Here is a 20,023-nt window from a genome sequence, read left to right on the forward strand (position 1 = left end):
GGAGCTCTCTCTTGCCGGGGCAGGGGGAGATTGTCCTCACTCGGGCTCTGGTAATGGAGACTGCCCAGGGAGTATGCAGCTCCCAGAGCAAGGATCAATCTCTTACCCCCTGCTGCCCAAATTTGCTCCTGTTCAGCTGTCTGCACCTGCCTTACTGCACAGTAATTACTCAGCAGTTAATTTGCTACTTGTATTTGCAGGTGGGAAATTAACTGCCAAGTACAGCAAATTACTGTGCAGTAAGGGTCTGTACATGTAGAGGCAGATGCTTACTATACAGTAATTTGCTCTACTGCGCAGTAAAGCATCTCATGTAGATGCACCCACCACTGATGTAATAAGCAATGTTTCTCATTCTTACTAGGGTTTTAATCTACTTTAAATTATCATAGATGGTTTCTTTTCTTGGGTCAGCATACTCTATATGTTAAAGTTCTATTTTATACAATAGCTGTTTACCCTTGGAAAATGACATTGAAAAATCAAAAGTGCATTTGGATTTTAGACAGCGAAGATGTGTGAAGAAGCAACACAAATTACAAGTACCAGTGACTACCTAACCAGTGACTAATTAAAATTAAGTGACAGAATGGTGGGTTATATATATATATATATATATATATAGGGGGAGAGAGAGAGATCTACGTCTAGGCTTGATTTCAGCTTTGAAAATGTTTTATTGAGAGTATCCTGCACATTTTATACGTATAAATATGACCGGTGAGAGATATCTCACCGGTCATATTTATACATATAAAATGTACAGGATACTTTCAATAAAACATTTTCAAAGCTGATCAAATTTGCAGCAAAAATATTTGACACATTCCCTTAAATTTCTCATTACTTTCTTGGGTGTTGATTATAGTCATGCTGGTCTAAGGAAATAGGTAGACAAGTTTCTTTGGTAAATGTCATATCTTTTTTTAGACCAACTAAATAGTTGGAATTTTTTTTTATTTGCAAGCTTTTGGGCACAAACACCATTCTTCAGGTATAGGGAGAGTCTGCTGGTGTTTTGTATTCTCCTGGGTAGAACAGAAGCCAATATACATTTAAATGTAAAACCTGCCAACACATCTTCACCACTCCCACAATAACTGCATCCCAAAACAGAACTATCACCATTCCTGGATCTTACACCTGCACCTCCAGAAATGTAATGGCTTTCACCCAGCAAGGACACTCGTCCAGAGAGGTAGATCGCACGTTTGAAAGAGCCACCTAGATACCACGTGAAGAACTGCTGCAGTACAGAAGAAAACCCCCCACAAATCGTACACCGCTGGTTATGACGTATCACCCCTCCCTTGAACCTGTACAGAAAATCCTCAAAAAATTGCAACCCATACTAGACAGAGACCCTGTTCTTAAAAAGATCTTCCCAGAGCCACCCATCCTAGCCTTCAAACAAGCACCGAACCTCACCAACCTCATCACCAGAAGCAAACTACCTCAAGCCCAGAAGACATCAAAAGGATCCAGACCGTGCCATGACAAGAAATGCAAAACCTGCCAACGCATCTCCACCACCCCCACAATTACTACACCCCACAACAGAGCCATCAGCATTCCTGGATCTTACAGCTGCACCTCCAGGAATGTAATATACCTCATCCAATGCACCAAATGCCCTGATGGAAAATATGTAGGAGAGACCAAACAACAACTGCGCACCAGAATGAACGCACACCCAAAATCTACCAAAGACAGAAATACCCAATTACTGGTGGGGGCACATTTCTCACAGGAGGGCCACTCTCTCTCCAATCTCTGAGTCCTGATCCTCAAGGGAAACTTACACAACACTTCCCAGAGACAAGCCTATGAGCTCCATTTCATCAACCTCCTGGATACTAGAGATCATGGACTAAATATAAACATTGGATTTTTGATACATTATAATATGCCTGGCAACTAACTCCCCAGCCCAGCCCAGCCCAGCCCAGCCCCTGGCTTGTTTACTTTTCATTCCATCCAGGAAGAGCACACACCAACTGCTGAAACTTCCTTAGCCTGACGAAGGGTTTTTGAACCCGAAAGCTTGCTTAATAAATATTCTCCAACTATTTGGGTTGGTCTAATAAAAGATATCAAATTCACCCAAGGAACCTTGTCTGCATACATCTTATCCAGTGCACTGAATGACCTGATAGAAAATATGTAGGAGAAACCAAACAACAACTGCATATCAGAAAGAATGCACACTGAAAATCTATCAAAGACAAAAATTATGAATTACTTGTGGGTTCACACTTCTCACAAGACAATCACTCTCTCTCCAATCTCTCAGTTCAAATCCTCAAAGGGAATTTACTAGGGCTGTGCAAAGCTTTGGATCACGATTCAGATTCGGAGATGATTTGGAGGATTCATAGGTTGAATCTATGAATCTGAACTGAATTACTGGAAGCTTTAGGCTTTCTGAATCAATTTGGAGCTTCCAAATCGATTTGGAAAAGATTCAGAAAAGATTCAGTGATTTGGCCATAGGGTATCACGGGGAATCAATAAGATATCTATAACTTTGTTGTCTTTTGGTTGATTCAGATGAAACTTGCAGGAACAGTAGCCTCTGCTAAGAGCATGGGGGGGTGCCAAGGTTCAAGGAGATAGGTGCAGGGGTTTGGGGGAAACTACACCCCAAAATCCTGAAAGCGAAACTCATGAAACGTGTACGTGTTAAGCCAGAGTGAGGGCAAAACTGCAGGGATGGTAGTCCCTGTGGGGGCCACAAAGCCTGCCAAGTTTCAAGGAAACAGGTGCAGGGGCTTGGGGGAAACTGCACCTCAAGCTGCGGACAAGCAAAACTTGTGACATGGGTGATACTGTGTGCGTTAAGACACAGCAGGGTGAAAGCTGCAGACCTGCTAGCCCCTGCTGAGGCCACGAAGCCTGCCAGCTTTCAAGAAGATAGGTGCAGGGGCTTCTGGGTTCTGGGGCCCTGCACTTCTGGTTGCTAACAGGCAAAACTCATGTCATGGGTGCTTGTGCAACTGTGTCTATCTTGGTGCACAGTTGGGGGGGGGGGTGGACTACTGCAAGCCTGGCTGCTAAGCTACTGTGTTACCAATCAGTAATGATTCACACAGGGACCAGCTCAATACGCAGTAGCTAGTGAGGATAATGAGTTAATGAGCAAGGATTAACACCTACAAAAACACAAACTAAGGAGAGGAAAGAATAAATACAGAGCTGGGAACTGCTTCCACCAAGACAGAGACAGTCAGTTGCACAAGCCAGCAGCTAGGGGTGCAGGGCCCCAGAACCCCCCTGCACCTATCTCCTTAACAGCTGGCAGGCTTTGTGGCCGCAGCAGGGCCTAGCAGTTAGGCCTGCAGTAGTTACCCCTCCCCCTTGTGCCCCAAGACAGACACAGTTGCACAAGCACCCATGTCATGAGTTTTGCCTGTCAGCAGCTAGAGGTGCAGGGCCCCAGAACCCCTGAACCCCAGAACCTATCTCCTTGAAAGCTGGCAGGCTTTGTGGCCACAGCAGGGGCTACCATCCCTGCAGTTTTCACCCCCCTATGCCTTAACACACACACAGTGTCACCTATGTCATGAGTTTTACTCGTCAGCAGTTTGAGGTGCAGTTTCCCAGAAACCCCTGCACCTATCACCTTGAAACTTGGCAGGCCTTGTGGCCTCAGCATGAGCCACCAGCTCTGCAGTTTTCACCCCACTGTGGCTTAATACACACACGTGACATGAGTTTTGCTTTCAGGATTTGAGTGCAGTTTCCCAGAAACCCCTGCACCTATTACCTTGAAACTTGGCATGTGTCACGCTCTTAGCAGAGGCTACTATCCCTGCAAACTTCATCTGAATCAGCCAAAAGACAACAAAGTTATAGATATTTCATTAAACTCTATGGCCAAATATCTTCCTAAATTCAAAACAGAATTCCCATGCCCTTATTTGCTGAGTAATTCCACACTTACTTGCATATTTCCCCTGGAGGTGAAGGACGATGAAGAGCCTGACCATCAGTTAATTAGAGAAAACTTTGATTACTGGAAAATGGATACTGGGAGCTAGAAAAATCTGTCAATAGACACAGATTCACTTCTGACCTTTAGAAGCAAGGGCAAAATACTTTCAGTTGCAGCAATTTAAATAAATAAAGGATTACTGTAACCACAGTTGGAATAGATAACATTTCCAGAAATGCACACTCACCATTTATTTTTTTGCGTTGTGTGATCCTTACCACTGAAGACTCACAGTGTTGAGGCATCAAAGCCCTGACCTTGTTGAATTTGGATACATAGTTGGTTATTCCAAATATATCTACTGGGTAATATAGTAAATTAAGTAGCTTATTGTTAATATGTATCCAACTGCTTACCAGACCTGTCGTCACTCCTGTGATGGTATTACATAGGGGCCTTGTTACACGTTACACTGTGAGCCGCACAAATGTTGATCGGTGTTAGTGTTAGCTCAAGTTTGGAGCAATCACACAATCAGGTGAGCAATCGTCTGGAGGTAAGAATCTCCTACCCCTCAGCTCCCATTCTGGGCTTCCCCCATCTCCCTCCCCCACTTACTTGTGGCTGCCCATGGTGTCTGTCCCATGGAAGCAGGCAGGGAATGGTTAATCTGCCTGGCTGGCACCTGTTGCCAAACTGCTACTATTCTTCAGGCTGAGCCTGGCCCAGAGTGCGGCAACAGTGGCTGGGCAGGTAGGTTAACCATTCCCAGGTGAAAAAGGCAATGAGTTCTTCAGCCTTTTCTGTATCCTCTGTCACTAGATTGCCTTCCCCATTCAGTAAGGGACCCACACTTTCCCTGATTTTCCTCTTGTTGCTGACATACTTGTAGAAACCCTTCTTGTTATCCTTCATGTCCCCTGTTAGCTACAACTCCAACTGAGCTGTGGCCTTCCTGATTTCATTGCTGCATGCCTGCGCAATACTCATACTCCTCCCTAATTGTCTGTTCAAGTTTCCACTTCTTTTAAGCTTTAGTTCACTGATGAGTTCCCTGCTAAGCCAAGCTGGTTTTCTGCCATACTTGCTAGCCATACTGTACACTGGGGTGGTTCATTCCTGTGCCCTCAGTAAAATTCCTTTAAAGTATACCCAGCACTCCTGGACTCCTTTCCCTCTCAGACTGGCCTCTTAGGGGATCCTACCCATCAGTTCCCTGAGTGAGTCAAAGTCTGCTTTTCTGAAGTCCAGGGTCCTTACTCTGCTACTCTCCTTTCTTCCTTTTGTCAGGATCCTGAACTCAATCATCTCATGGTTGCTGTTGCCCAAGTTGCCATCCACTAGTATGTTCCCCACCAATTCATCCCTGTTTGTGAGCAGCAGGTAAAAAAGAGCATGGCCCTTAGTTGGCCTCTCCAACACTTGTACCAGGAACTTGTCCCCAGTACTCTCAAAAAATGTCCTGGACTGCCTCTGCACTGCAGTTTTACTCTCCCAGCATACATGAGGGCGATTGAAGCACCCCATGAGAATAAGAATTATTCTGTTAGCTGCCTGAAGAAAGCCTCATTCACCACATCCTCCTGTTCTGGTGATCTATAGTAGACACTCACTGAGATATCACCCTTGGGCTAGGGACAGACAGTACACACAAAATCAGTTTAAGTAATCAGAAACTGGTTTAAACCATTAACAGAACATAAATTTAATGCACATAAACCAGTTTCATAAAATGGCTGAAACTGGTTTAAGATAAACCTGGTTGAATGTAGTATCAGACTTAACTGATTTGGGTCAAACCAGTTTATGCAATGTCTGTCCCAGACCCCTTTCTTGTTTAAGTTAAACCAGAGTCCCACAGCATCCCAGGGCTGGGGTGGGCTGGGCTGGCTGCTCCAGCATTGTGGAAGGGAAGGGATGGCTGCTCTAGTGCATTCCTGGCTTCTAGCCTGAGCCACTGCAGGCATATGTCTGCATTTCTTCAGTCCAGGGAGATTGTTTATGCAGTTGCAAACCGATTCAACCTAGGCAGGTTAGACTAACCTGCAACGATCGAATCAATTCAGGCTCAGGCTTTTTGAATGTCTGTCTCTAGCCTTGTTGCTCTCTCCTCTGACCTTAACTGAGAGCCTTTCAACAGGCTTAACTCCAGTTTCATATTGGAGCTCTGAGCAATCATATGGCTCTTTTACATAAAGCACAACTCCTCCCCCTTGTCTTATATTTGCATACAAGTAAACAACATTAAATACATTGCCTGTCGTTGAACTGCTGATAAAAGCAGTGTGCACTCAGTAATGGAAATGAACTATGAAGTTGATTAAATACACTCAACACTGAGCATGACTATAAAGGACATGGCCATATGGGGCAAACATGCTGACGGGAATTTCTGTGCATGTGTGTGTTCCTTAAAAAAATGGGCAGGTGTTCCCTCTGTAGGGAAATGGCCCTTGGCCTGAAGATACTGCAATATTTGAACTTAGCCAAAAAGGCAAAGATGCTGATGGGAACTTTTTTTTTAACTCAACTTTTTATTAAAAAAACCCCAAACTTTTTATACATATTTACAAATATCAAATATTATATCATCCATAAAAGACTCATAACATGTTAGCTCCTCCTCAGCTCAGGAGGCTCGTCAGTGAGACCCTAAGGGACCACAGCCCCAGGAGGAAGGGAGTTCAGGAAGAGTGGTTGCTCCTCAAGGGAGCGATCCTCAATGCACAAGCTAATTCTATTCCATCTCAGAGGAAAGGCAGCAAGAGGGCAGAGCAGCCCCCCTGGCTCTCCAGGGATCTAGCAGACCTCCTGAGGCTAAAAAGAAAGGCCTACAAAGGATGGAAGATGGGATTCACCTCCAAGGAGGAATATTCTGCACAGGTCCGGTCCTGCAGAGAGCAAACCGGGAAAGCGAAGGCTGCAACTGAACTCCAACTAGCTTCGAGCATCAAGGACAATAAAAAGTCCTTTTTCAGATATGTGGGGAGCCAGAGGAAAAGCAAGGGTAACATTCGACCCCTGCTGAACCAGATGCGACAACTGACAATTGATGCCCAGGAAAAAGCCAGCCTATTAAATGGGTACTTTGCATTGGTCTTTCATTAGTCCCATGGGACGCCCACGCCCATTACAGGACAGGGAGATCTGGGTGAGGGAGATCCCCTGCCCCCATCAATGCTGACCTCATGAAGAAACACCTTGAGAAGCTGGATACCTTCAAGTCAGCCAGCCCTGACAATCTACACCCCAGGGTACTCAAGGAGCTGGCGAGCATCATAGCCCCGCCTCTGGCATGGATCTTTGAAAACTCCTGGCGCTCTGGTGTAGTGCCCGAAAACTGGAAGAAGGCCAATGTGGTGCCTATCTTCAAGAAAGGGAGGAAAGTGGATCTGGCAAACTATAGGCCCATCAGCCTGACTTCTGTCCCAGGGAAGATCTTAGAAAAGTTTATTAAAGAGGCCATCCTTAATGGACTGGCTGATACCAACATCCTGAGGGATAGCCAGCATGGGTTTGTTGCAGGTAGGTCTTGTTTGACCAATCTCATTTCCTTCTACGACCAGGTGACCTATCACCTGGACAAGGGAGAAAAGATTGATGTCATATATCTTGACTTCAAAAAAGCCTTTAATCTGGTATCCCATGATCACCTCTTGGCAAAACTGGCCAATTGTGGCCTTGGGTCAACCATGATCCACTGGCTGGGAAATTGGCTCTGTGGTCAGACCCAGAGGGTGGTAATTGATGGAAGTCAATCATCATGGTGCCCTGTGACCAGTGGAATCCCCCAAGGCTCTGTCCTCAGACCCATATTGTTCAACATCTTCATTAATGATGTGGACATTAGAGTCAGAAGCAGACTGGCCAAGTTCGCTGATGACACCAAACTTTGGGGCAAAGCATCCACACCAGAAGACAGGGGGGCGATCCAGGCTGACCTGGACAGGCTCAGCAAATGGGTGGACAAGAACCTGATGGTGTTTAACACTGAAAAAATGCAAGGTTCTCCACCTTGGGAGGAAAAACCTGTAGCATCCTTATAGGCTCGGCAGTGCTACGCTGGCTAGCACTACGAAAGAAAGAGACTTGGGGGTCATCTTTGACCTCAAGATGAACATGAGTCTGCAATGCGATGCTGCGGCTAGTAAAGCAACCAAAACGCTGGCTTGCATCCATAGATGCTTCTCAAGCAAATGCCAGGATGTCATTCTCCCCTTGTACTCAGCCTTGGTGAGGCTGCAGCTGGAGTACTGCGTCCAGTTTGGGGCTCCACAATTCAAAAAGAATGCAGAGAAGCTTGAGAGAGTCCAGAGAAGAGCCACGCGCATGATCAGAGGTCAGGGAAGCAGACCCTACGATGACAGGCTGAGAGCCCTGGGGCTGTTTAGCCTGGAAAAGCGCAGGCTCGGGGGTGAACTGATGGCCACCTATAAGTTTATCAGGGCTGACCACCAGTATCTGGGGGAACATTTGTTCACCAGAGCGCCCCAAGGGATGACGAGGTCGAACAGTTATAAACTCCTGCAAGACCATTTCAGGCTGGACATAAGGAAGAATTTCTTTACTGTCCGAGCCCCCAAGGTCTGGAATAGCCTGCCATCGGAGGTGGTTCAAGCACCGACACTGAACACCTTCAAGAGTAAACTGGATGCTTATCTTGCTGGGATCCTATGACCCCAGCTGACTTCCTGCCCTCTGGGCAGGGGGCTGGACTCGATGATCTTCCGAGGTCCCTTCCAGCCCAAATGTCTATGAAATCTATGAAATCTTAAACAGTTTACAATAACAACATTATCTCATCCCACAACTATCCCTCTTCCTAACCTCCTCTCTCTCCTACCCCACTATCTCCAGCACGCTGCTGGTGAATACATATTTCCATTTATCTTTCCTCCACATCTCCCCACTCTAACTCTTATCTTCCTTTTCATCATCCCTTTGCATGTAATATTTGAGCTTAAACAGGGATAGCTGTAAACATTCCTTCGCAGTAAGATCCATTCCCTTCACGATCAGCAAGTTCCTCACTTTCCACAGTGCTGCATTAACACAGATCACTCATACCCATCTTTTCCCTTCTTCCTGTCCTTTCTTAACCAACCCATGCATCATTGTCCCAAAATTTCTCTCAACACTTCACTTGTGGGTATTTTGCTGTTCTTCTTAAACCCCACCTATATTGAACCTCCCTTACTGTTAAAACCCTCCTCACCATTCTCCACATCAGGGCTGCATCTTTCCCTTTTAAATCTTCCCCAGTTACCCTTTTCCTTGCCTTGCCTGTTGCTCTAACAAATCACCCACCTCAATTACTTTGTCTTTCCCTCTGATTTCCTTTAAAAACCTTCTCTTTTCTTTCAAACTTTGTATCCCTAGCCTTTCCAAACCTTGTGCTTTAATACATTTTTTTCCTCTCCCATATCAGCAATTTTTAGGCCCAGTTCTCCTTTCACCCTGTCTCATATAGGCCCATCTTCCACAACTATTTCCCCGTCCAAATTCTGCAAAAATGTCCCACCTTCCCGCTTCCATTTTACCATTTCAACGTAGTGTGTGTAGATAAACATCTTTATGTCCAGTAGTTCTCACCCTCCATACTCTCATTCTTTATATAATTCCTTCAGGACAATCCATTTCATTTTAGAACCCCAGAAGAACATACAAATCAGTCTCTGGATTTTCCTGTTTTGAATATACTACACCCCCAATCAACACAATGGGTAGCAACACCTGTTTCACCAGCTTCATCTTTCCTGAATATGACAAACCTCTTGCGCTCCAAAACCCTAAAATTTTCCTAACCCATGACCCTAGCTCTTCCCATGCTTTTGTGCCTTTCCCTTCTATATCAAGAGCCAGTCCTAAGATTTTTCTCTGATTCTTAGCCATCCTCATGCCAAACTCCCCTAGATCTTGCCAATTTCCAGTCCTGAACACCTCACTCTTAGCCTTGTTTACTTTCACCCCTGAAGCTTTCCCATAGTCTTCCATATGTTTCAGGATTCTCTGTAATGAGGCTGTATCTTATACCATCACATTTATGTCATCCATATACAGCAAACATTTCATTTCCCCCCAAGGGAATATTAACTCCACTGACTTGATTATTTTGTCCCCCCCTTATCCTCTGCACCAGACATTCCATGGTGCATATAAAGATCCCGGGTGACAAGGGGTTCCCTTGCCTCACTCCTGTTGGTATCTGAAAGGCCCGACTCAAGTTTCTCTTCACCAGGACTTGACTCTGCTGTGCCACACAACAATTCCACCTCGCCTACCAACTTTTCTGGGAATCCCATTTTCAGCAGCACCTCAAACAGAAACTCACACATTGCCATGTCATATGCTTTCGAGATCAAAATTTGCTAGTACCGTATTCCATTTTCTATCCTTCATGCATGCCGGTGCGCCTCTCAACACCCAGTGTGGTTGTGCAATTCTTCTCCCTTCCACCGCACGTTTGGTCTTCTTGTATGACCTGATCTAGAACACTTTTCATTCATATCACAATGACTTTCACCAGGATTTTATAATCTGTATTCAATAATGTGATCAGCCTCCAGTTCTTGAGGCATTCTCAATCTCCATTCTTATACAGTAGCAGAACTACTCTGTCTGCAAAACCCTCCCCAATCTTTCTTTGTTTTGTTATCTCTCTGAAGACTTCCACCAAATCCTTTCTGACCCACGGACAGAATTTCATGTAAAATTCAGCTGGAAGTCCGTCCTTTCCTGGTGACTTGTTTCCTTTAAAAGTCCTCAAACATTTTTTTACTTCTGTTATCCATATCCCTCCCTCCCCCAACTCATCCTTCCTTTTATCCTCCGCCTTTTCCTTGATGCCCACCAAAAAACCCCTCTTCCACTTGCTATCAATTTTCCACTTTCTGTACAAATCCTCACAGAAGTCTGTCACAGTGTTCAGCACCTCCTCCTGGCCCTCCACACAGTCTCCATTCTCCTTTTTCACTCTTTACGCCTCTTCTTTTGCTTCTGTCACCCCAGGTGCTTTGCTAGGAATATCTTTTCAGCAGCTCTATCTTTAAACCATTCCTCCACCTCCAATTTTGCCTCTTGCAGTTTATCCTACATTTCTCTCCCCGTTCCTGCTTCCACAATCAAGTGCTGCACCCTCTCCTGTCTCCTTTTCAGCTCCCCCATCTTGTCTCTCACCCTTCCCTTCGCAATGCTCATGAAAAATATGCTTGTGATTCTCTTAATCATATACCACAATTCCCACCTGCTTGTATAACAGTTCTTTAAGGGTCTCCATTCCTCATACTCCTTTGTAAACTCCTTATACACTTTTTCACCATGAAGCAGCCTACCATTCAATTTCCAGGGGCCTTTCTCTTTCCCGTTCCATTCCCCTGTTCCCATCTCCACCCATAGCACTCAGTGGTCACTAAAACTCACATCTTGCATCTCTTTCTTGTGCACAACCACTTCTTCCAAGACTAAAACAAAATTGATCCTCAAAGTTTTCTTTCATCCTGGCTCCATTCTCATATATATATACCTTCTCTCCTGCCCACATATCCTTGAAGCCTTCTTCCTTGATAATTTTCTTTAACATCTTTGAGGAACTGTCTAGCACCCCCACCCCCAAATTCCTTCTCAGTTATGCACTTGAAGTCACCAACTATGACTGTCTCTCACCCATCACATACACTGCCAACTTCCAGAATAAAGCCACCCTCCCCTCCCTTTCCATGGGTGCATATATGTTAAACAAATCTACATCCATCTCTTTTGTCTACAACCCCTTCTGCATTCTTCCTTCTACTAACACTTGCAGATGCTTGACTTTAACCCCCTAGGTGCCACCTCTGTCATGTTGTTCACATTTGTCCCTGCCCATCATGACCACCCCAAACCCACTTCTCCAGATATTTATATTCATCTCCCTACGTCAACATCAATAGACCTTAAAGTTGCTACCATTCATTCCCACCTCTTCTTTGTCAATAAACTTCTCACATTTGAAGTTGCAACACATAACAAAATGATAAAAAAAAGGTGGAAGCCACTGTTCCTCATCTTTCCCATTTTATGGGTCATCCATGTCACTGCTGATTATCAGTGACTCTGTCCCTCCGCACTTCCTGATACCTGTCACTCTTGCTAGGTTCTCCAGGGCTTCTATATTTAGAAAGGCTGCTGCTGACCCCTCCCCACCACTACTTTCTTCTGGCTCAGCCAACCTGTCTGTCTCCATTTCCGACGTACCGTTCCCCCGCATTGTCTCTTCTCCCTTCTCCCCCTTTCCATCTTCCCCTGTTTTCTTCTTCCACGATCGTGACAACAACCTTTGTTTCTTCCTTTTTCCTACTCACATCTCCATCCCTTTCCCGTCTTCTAAAGCAGAACTTTCTTCTCAGTCAATCTCCAGGACTTTTTTCTCTATTTCTGTGTCAATGTTCATACTTCCATGTCCCTCCTTCTCATCCTCCCTCTCCTCCTCTAGTTGTTGTGCTGCTTCAACAACTCTCAGTCCACCCCCTTCCACCTCCAGTGTTTCTTCCACCAGTATTTCCTCCTCTGAATCCATCTCAATCTCCCCCACCTCTTTCTCCTCCTCATTCATCTAATCAAAGTCATCCCCCTTCTTAGGTTGCACCTTGTTAAAGAAAGAATCTGGGCATCTGTTTTGCAGGTGCCCTTCCTTCCTACATTTGCCACATTTCAGCACTTCCTGGCATGCATGGGCTCTGTGCCCTCTCCTACCACACCAGTAGCAAATGGTTAGGGAACAATAGGCTGCCAAATACCCTTCTAGCCCACATCTGCTACATTGATGGGGCTGACCGTGTTATATGATGTAGCCCCAGTGCCTTCCTACATGAATAACTGATGGCAGGTGTTGCAACTCTCCTGGGCCCCGCTTCTCCTCCCTTAGAATCACTCCTGCCTGAAACATTCCAGTCCATACATTAAATTTGTCTCTCACTGTTTCCCCAAACAGGACTATCTAGACTTTTCCTTCCAACCATCTCTCCAAATCCACTTCCTCATGCATGTCCAAATACAGTTTAACAAAAATCACTTGCTCTCTTGACTTCTATTCAGCAGCAAAAATCAGCCCTTGCAATTCTTCCTTTTCCTCCATTTCTTTGTAGTTTCTCCAGAATTGCTCATAGGTCCCTGTGTGCCAGAAAGTGAAACCCCACAACCTCATGTCTGGGACGACCATCACGCATTGTAAGTACTCAGGGTTCACTTTCAAAATATTAATTAAAATCCCGTCGAAAAAGTCATATCACTCCATAGTCTGTCTCGCCTGTGACTACTCCCTAGTCAATGCCCTGCGTACCCTGAGCCTCAAAGTCTCTGGGTTCCTTTCCCTCGTCATCCTAGCTCCGCTCACCTCCCTCTTCTGGATTCCATTGACCAGCTCTTCCTCTCCATTCTTCCTCAGCTCTCTGCTTCCTGCTGCTACTTTCCCTGACCTGGTTGCTCTCCATCTACTTCCCATTGCTCTTCTTCTGGCTTGCTTTTCCCTGTGCAGTTTCAGCTGCTTTCACTTATGTCTTCATTTTCATGCATCACTGCACCAGCTGCCAATCAGATTCTAGATCTCAATCCGAATCTCCATATTCATGACTCTGCTCCATCTGGTCTCTTCTCTCCTTCTCCAATCTGTGCTTCTCTGCTCATAGTTCACCAGTGTTCACAGCCACTCCCATCTTGCTGCTCCCTGCTCCTGCCTCTCATGTCATCAACCAAGGCTGTAGGGCAGCAGCCAGACTTCTGCCCAGCTGCCACACTTGATCTGAGCCCCACAAGAAGCCAGGAAGTGATATGCTGATGGGAACCTACCACAAGAATAGACTAGAGCAGCACATGTGAATACAACTTATCATAGTGCCGTTTTCAAGTCATGGTGAGTCACTACTGCACTAAATACATTTCAAATTCCTCTTCACTGTCACAGTTGAGCTTCTTTTACTCTCCCATTTCCAAGGATATCTGTTCCTTCACTAGCCTTACAAAGCTCTGGTCCACTTCCGGGTCCACTGCCAGGTCCATCCCACACTCCCGTGGGATGCTTCATCTACCCCACCATCTCAGCGTTCATGAGCTGCACCGGGTACCTCGAGGTATGTAGAAAAAACATATACAACTGTGTCTATGGCTGAATCATTGAATCTCTCTGAATCTCTCCAAACTGAATTGGAGGCTTCTGATTTAATTTGGAGAGATTAATGGGTCTCCTGATTCGATTCAGATTCACAGATTTGGCCACTGAATTGGGTCGAATCTCCATCGAATCGAATCAGCAACCAAAGCTCCACATAGCCCTATTAAACATGACAATATCACAACTGATCATTTCATGAAAAGCAAGTTAACAACAGTGACTGAAACACACCCAACAAGAAATCAAGATGTTTCACTTTACTTAAGTGAATCATAAACAAATACAATTAATGCAAGGCAGGTAGAAGCAAAAGGAGAATACATTAGCTAATAGCTATTCAAAAGGAAGTTTTTTTCCCCCTCTTTCTCTATGGCTCAGCTATCCAAGAGGACAGCAGAAGCAGAGTTTTCTGGCAGGATAGGTTCCAAAATTACTATTATATTAATAAGTACTTGAATTCAGACACTGTTTTCCAGTTAAGATGTGCAGTAAAAGCATCATGAAAATACACTGAATTTATGTCAAGCTTAGGGCTGAAGGTTAAAGAAAGTAATTAAAAAATTAAAATGGAAATAACAATTTTTTAGATTATTTGAGTCTGATTCATTCATGCCATTTGGCATATTTTTATGATTGCACACTGTCACAAAATTCTACTGAGGCACAATATTTTGATTTTCAAATGTTTACCTTTGATACTCTACTCCAGGATGAAGCAGACAATATATATTTTTTAGAACCCTACTTTTTGGGTCGATATGTTTTTTCCCAGTTTCCTGACATCTATACTTTGTAAAAGCAGCAAAAGCACAGTAATATATATTGTGCTTTTATATAAAATAGGCAGATAACAAATACTACTGGTCTATCTCTATACCACATGGACAGTAGAGATTTTCAAACCATGAAATCAATTATATTTAAGAAGTGCCTACCATAACATCAACCTCTTACTGGGCCTGATCAAAAGCTTACTGAGACTTTTTAGCTGAATGGGAGTCTTTCTATTGATTTAAACCCTGTTAAAGCACTTACATAATTCTACATTACTTATGTAAATTATCAAGTACCAAAACAAATTAAACTGGTTTTTTAAATTTGTATTGGTTAGAAAACACAATCTGACACAAACGTACCTTAAATGAATGGAATGCATTAATTAAAAACAATTAGCTCCCTTGGGACATATCAATAGAAATTTTGGTTATGCAAAGAACATATTTAAATATAAATGAACACCTCTGTAAAATGTTTTGATGGAGAACTTTTTGCTTGCCAGAAGGTACTGGAGACAATTTGGCCAGTCAATTATGGCTAGGCTGAGGACAGATAGCATTCATTTTAGTGATATCATCCAAACTGCACATAAAAATGCCTATATTTGGCAGCAGCAGTCAAAACTTGCTCATCGCCTTTGGTACAGGTACTAAGTCTCCATATGTGTATATACGGTGGGTAATACAATGGAACCTCATCCTGATTGGACCTCTGGAGAGCATCCTCACATGCAGGGGTATGCACTTGCAGTGGCAAAAACAGTAGAGGCACACATTTGCGCCACTACTTTTTGCCACTGCATGTGCCCCTGAATATGTACTTTGGTGTGCAGCAATATGCCCCGCTTTGAGCAAACTGCCCTTTCCCCACTTCTGGCATACTGCAGGAGCTGCGGAAGAACTAAAGGAAGGGAGATGCTCTGGCTGGTAGCCAGAGCATCTCCCTGGAGGACCAAGCCTCTCTGTCTGTCGGCACGCACTCTTGTGGTGTGTACCACAACCCGCTTTTTTTTGCTGTTTTATTTTTGCTACTGAGATTTCCCAGTAGCAAATTTTTTCCCCTGTGCTGCAAATTTGCAGTGTGGGGCGTGATTTAACATGCCAGGCATACAGTCTGTGGTGCCATAAAGAGGTTTGCAGCGCCACAAATTGCACATGCCTGCATATCTGGATCCAGCCCTGGGGTTCATCAAGAAAATAAATACAGAGAATAACGTTACCTTTGCTAATTAATTCATAAAATAAATATGGGAAAAATATTTTGAGCACTATAATCCTCAAGATTTCATCTCTGCACTGAGAGCTGTTATACATAACCAGTAAAAACAGTTTTCTAACAAGCTAACAACCATGGTGTCCCATATAAATTTATGAATATATGTTTGTAAATGAAAATGTATAATTATATTGCACATAACTCTGAAACTTTATTTAAGATTGATGGCATAACACTAGCCTACATATCTCAAATATTTCCATAGATAATTTTACACAGGTCAGAACTAAGGGTATTATAGGCCCATACTCTTTAGCTGGGCATTGCAGGCCCATCACTAGAAGGAAATACAGATAATCCATTAACATGATACTCAAAAGCCTGAATGGTTCAGCACAACTCTGGAATAAATAGCAAAATCTGGCAGACACTTACGCACCTGAGTAGTTGGAATGATCAAGAAAGTATCAAAGAATGAAAGAAATACAAGGCTGTAAAGCTGTACCTCACATTCCCTTTGAGCTCACAGCATATACAGAAAGGATCTGTAAGGAGGTGTTTGGCCCTCAAGTGCTAGGAACCCAACAGCAAGTGGTCAGTGGCTAATAGTCTGCCTGACTTGAGACCAGGAGGAAGGGATAGCTGCCTAATAAAGGTGAAGCCAGAAGAAAGTTAAGAGGTCCAGGAGGCAAGTGCTGAAGAAGGAAGAGAAGGCAAGCTAGGGAGAAGCTCAGACCTAAAATCACCTCTCTTCTAATATCCAGAAAGAAGAGAGGATTTTGGTTTGATTTGTTACAGATTCAAGATTGTTGTTGTAAAAAATAAAACTGTCCTGAAACACTAAGAACAGATCCAACTCACTTGCCTATGGAAGCAGGGTAAACAACCCACCTAAGGGCCTTGCAGCTAATTAATACAAAAAGAAAGGTGTAGCTCTGCATCTCCATCTTTTCACAGATTTTATTTCACAGTGGGCATCTTTACACATGCTCTGGGGATGGGAGGGGGCTCTTTAACTAGAACGCCCACAACGTCTTGTGTATTCAGCGTCCGTTCAACGAGTTTTAGTTAAAGCGCCCCCACTGCCATTTTAAAGCATGGAGATGCTGAACACATGAGATGTGGAGGATGCTGGAGCATGCTAATTAGCATGCTAATTAGCAATACTTGGGACTCAGTCATGATTTATTTTAAACTGTAAATCCCACCATGACAATGATTTTAATCCTGCTGAGGTTGCATCTGAGACCCCATAGAGATATATCAAAATTGGCTATGTTCCCCCTGTTGTCCCAGGAGAGCCCACAGCAACAATTCTGAGACAGAGCCAACCAACCCTGCACTTCAGGTCATCATGCAGATGAAACCATAACTAGGCATCTTATTTCCACTTTGTTACTTGCAGAATTGCTGTTGTGTGTGAATGTTCTAATATTAGACTATCACTATCATCCCATTGCTACCTATTGCCCAGCTGAAGTCTAGCATCTACCATTTTCCTATCCCTCTCTGCATGTTTTATAAGTGAAGGCATGCCTTACAGCCATTCTCATGAATTCCTATTCCTCAGTTGTCAAGATGATAGCTATGTATTCAGAAATAATCACTGTTTTACATAAGCCAGAAGACCAAACAGTTGAAACTTGGGCTAGGTTGACAAAGAATAAATGAGGAATTCTCTCCTTTTATTATAGCAAATATATTCTTTTTGTTGGAATCTCCTAAAATAGAATACTTTGGTGGTAAATTAGGTTTAACTCAACAGCTATAACAAAGTCAATTAACCTACTCACCTTTCATACATGTTAGCCAAGCAAATAAAACCAGCAGCATCCTTGAAATTTTAACCACTAGGAAGGTACAAGTTCTTCCACAGCTGAAAAACTAAAAGGCAATGAGACAGATCCTCACCTGGTATTAAGTGTCAATAGTGAACTGAAATAAAAGAATCTATCTTGATTTACTGTATACCCACTGAGATTACATCTCACTGAGCATATAGCACAGTGTCCAAACTCTACAATTAGAAAATGGGGTGCAGGGGCAAATCATTTTGGAGCGACCAGGATGATTATCCAGTGTTGGGTGCATCCTGGACCATCCCCAGGACAAAATGATTGCCTAAAGAGTATTTTTATACACCATAGGGTGTCTGGCATGGCAGATTTAGCAATAACTTGAGAGAGAGAACTCCATCAGAGGTAAAGAGAATCTTCTAAATCATCATTTCAATTTGATGGCAAATTTTAATATGAGCCTCCCACAAGACTGCTATGGATTTTCTCTAAGAAACCACTTAGACTAAGTACATACCGTCAAAAAGCCTGAGGCTGAATTGATTGAATCTTCTGAGGTTAGTCTAAACTGCATAGATTGAACCACTAAGCAAGTGAACAGACATTCACTTTTGATTCCAGAAATGCAGCCACATACCTGCAGTGGCCCAGGCCAGAAGCTGGGGCATGCTAGAGCATGCGTCTCTGTGTGGCTGGAGCAGACAGCTGGGACCAAAGCCAGCCCACCAACTCTGTGAGGTGGAGTTTGTGGGAGAGGTGTAAAGCATCCTGGGATGCTGGGAGACTGAGAGTTAATTTGAATCTGGAGGGGACCTGGGACAGAAGTTCAATACATCAATTTAAACTAAATCAGTTAAGTCTGATACTACATCCAACCATCTTTAATTGGTCTTGGCCATTTTGAAAGTGGTTTATGTGCCCTGAACTTCTGTTGTGTTACAGATTTGAACTGGTTTCCAAACACTTATACCAGTTTATGTATCATTTCTGTCCCTAGCCTCAGAGACTGGAGACTTTGTAATGTTCTAAGGCTGAAAAATAGGGATTCACAAATCAAGACAGACACTCCTTTTATGCTTCCATCTGGAAATACCAGCATAAGGGAAAGCAACCTTTAATGAAAATATTTCTAGGGTAACAGTTGCTATAATCTGAAAGAATGGTGGGGAGGGGTAGAGAATGGAGGTCTTTCAATAAAAAGATCAGGCTCCGGAAAGGAAGGATTTGTATAATCCTCCCTTTCAGTATCTGGGTCACTCTAGATAATCTGGTGATTAAAAGATAGGCTTTCTCCTTTAAAAGGGCTTCTGAGTGCACTAGTGGCTGAACTGTACTGGGAGTCATGTTTTCTTTTAAGTCCCTGACAGAGAAATCTCAAAATTGGGATGAATCTTTTCACTATCAGATGGAGTTCTCTGACATACAACAATCCTCTCTTGTAGCTGCTGAACAAGAGTAAAGTCTATTTCGACTCATGGTTTGTTCTTGTCTATTCATCCCAGGTCACTTGCTACAGCATCAGAATACAAGTCTAAATTCTTTATTATGCTGTTTTATAATGTGAAACTCCATGCTTTTGAAACAAATGTGGGGTTTTTTGGAATATATACTGTATTTTTCTCAACACACACCTTTTTCTAAAAATCAGCTGCTAAAATTTAGGTATGCATTTTAAGCAAGGAAATATGGTAACAGCAGCTTCTGCAGAATGAGCCTCTGTCTGGGGAGGAAGAGAAAGGGCAGCACAGCGAGCAATGGGACTCCCTAACTGGCAGCTGTGGACAACAGGAGTATTCCTCCCTTCCCCTCCACCAGCCTCCCAGCAGAGGCTCAAACTGCAGAAGCTACTACTGGCTCAGTTCCTCTGTACTTCTAAAGAAGAGTCAAGCCCTGCATGATAAAGAAGAGGCTAGGATTAGGCACTGCTGGTTGCCTACCCAGCTCAGCTTGAGAAAAAAAAGAGGAGTCAGGCAGTTTGAGTTAGCTAGCAAGCAGTCGTGATGTTCTGAAGCTAGTGGGTTTCACAGAGCAGATATCGTGTTTTTCTCCACACTCCTTCCCCTACCCCCAACTTTCTGAAGCTGCCTTTACTTTTCCTGCGAAAATACCATACTTTCTAGTACTTTCAAGGAAAGAACTTGTTGTCTTCATTCTGCC

At 43.7% G+C, this 20,023-nt stretch overlaps 1 protein-coding gene across 27 annotated transcripts in view; it reads right to left on the minus strand.

Moving 5' to 3' along the window:
* Nucleotides 1–20,023, minus strand: part of ANK2 (ankyrin 2) — a 699,650-nt gene that overhangs the window by 189,320 nt on the left and 490,307 nt on the right. The window lies entirely within an intron of this gene.

Source organism: Alligator mississippiensis, chromosome 2 (assembly GCF_030867095.1).
Source record: "Alligator mississippiensis isolate rAllMis1 chromosome 2, rAllMis1, whole genome shotgun sequence".
NCBI lineage: Eukaryota > Metazoa > Chordata > Crocodylia > Alligatoridae > Alligator > Alligator mississippiensis.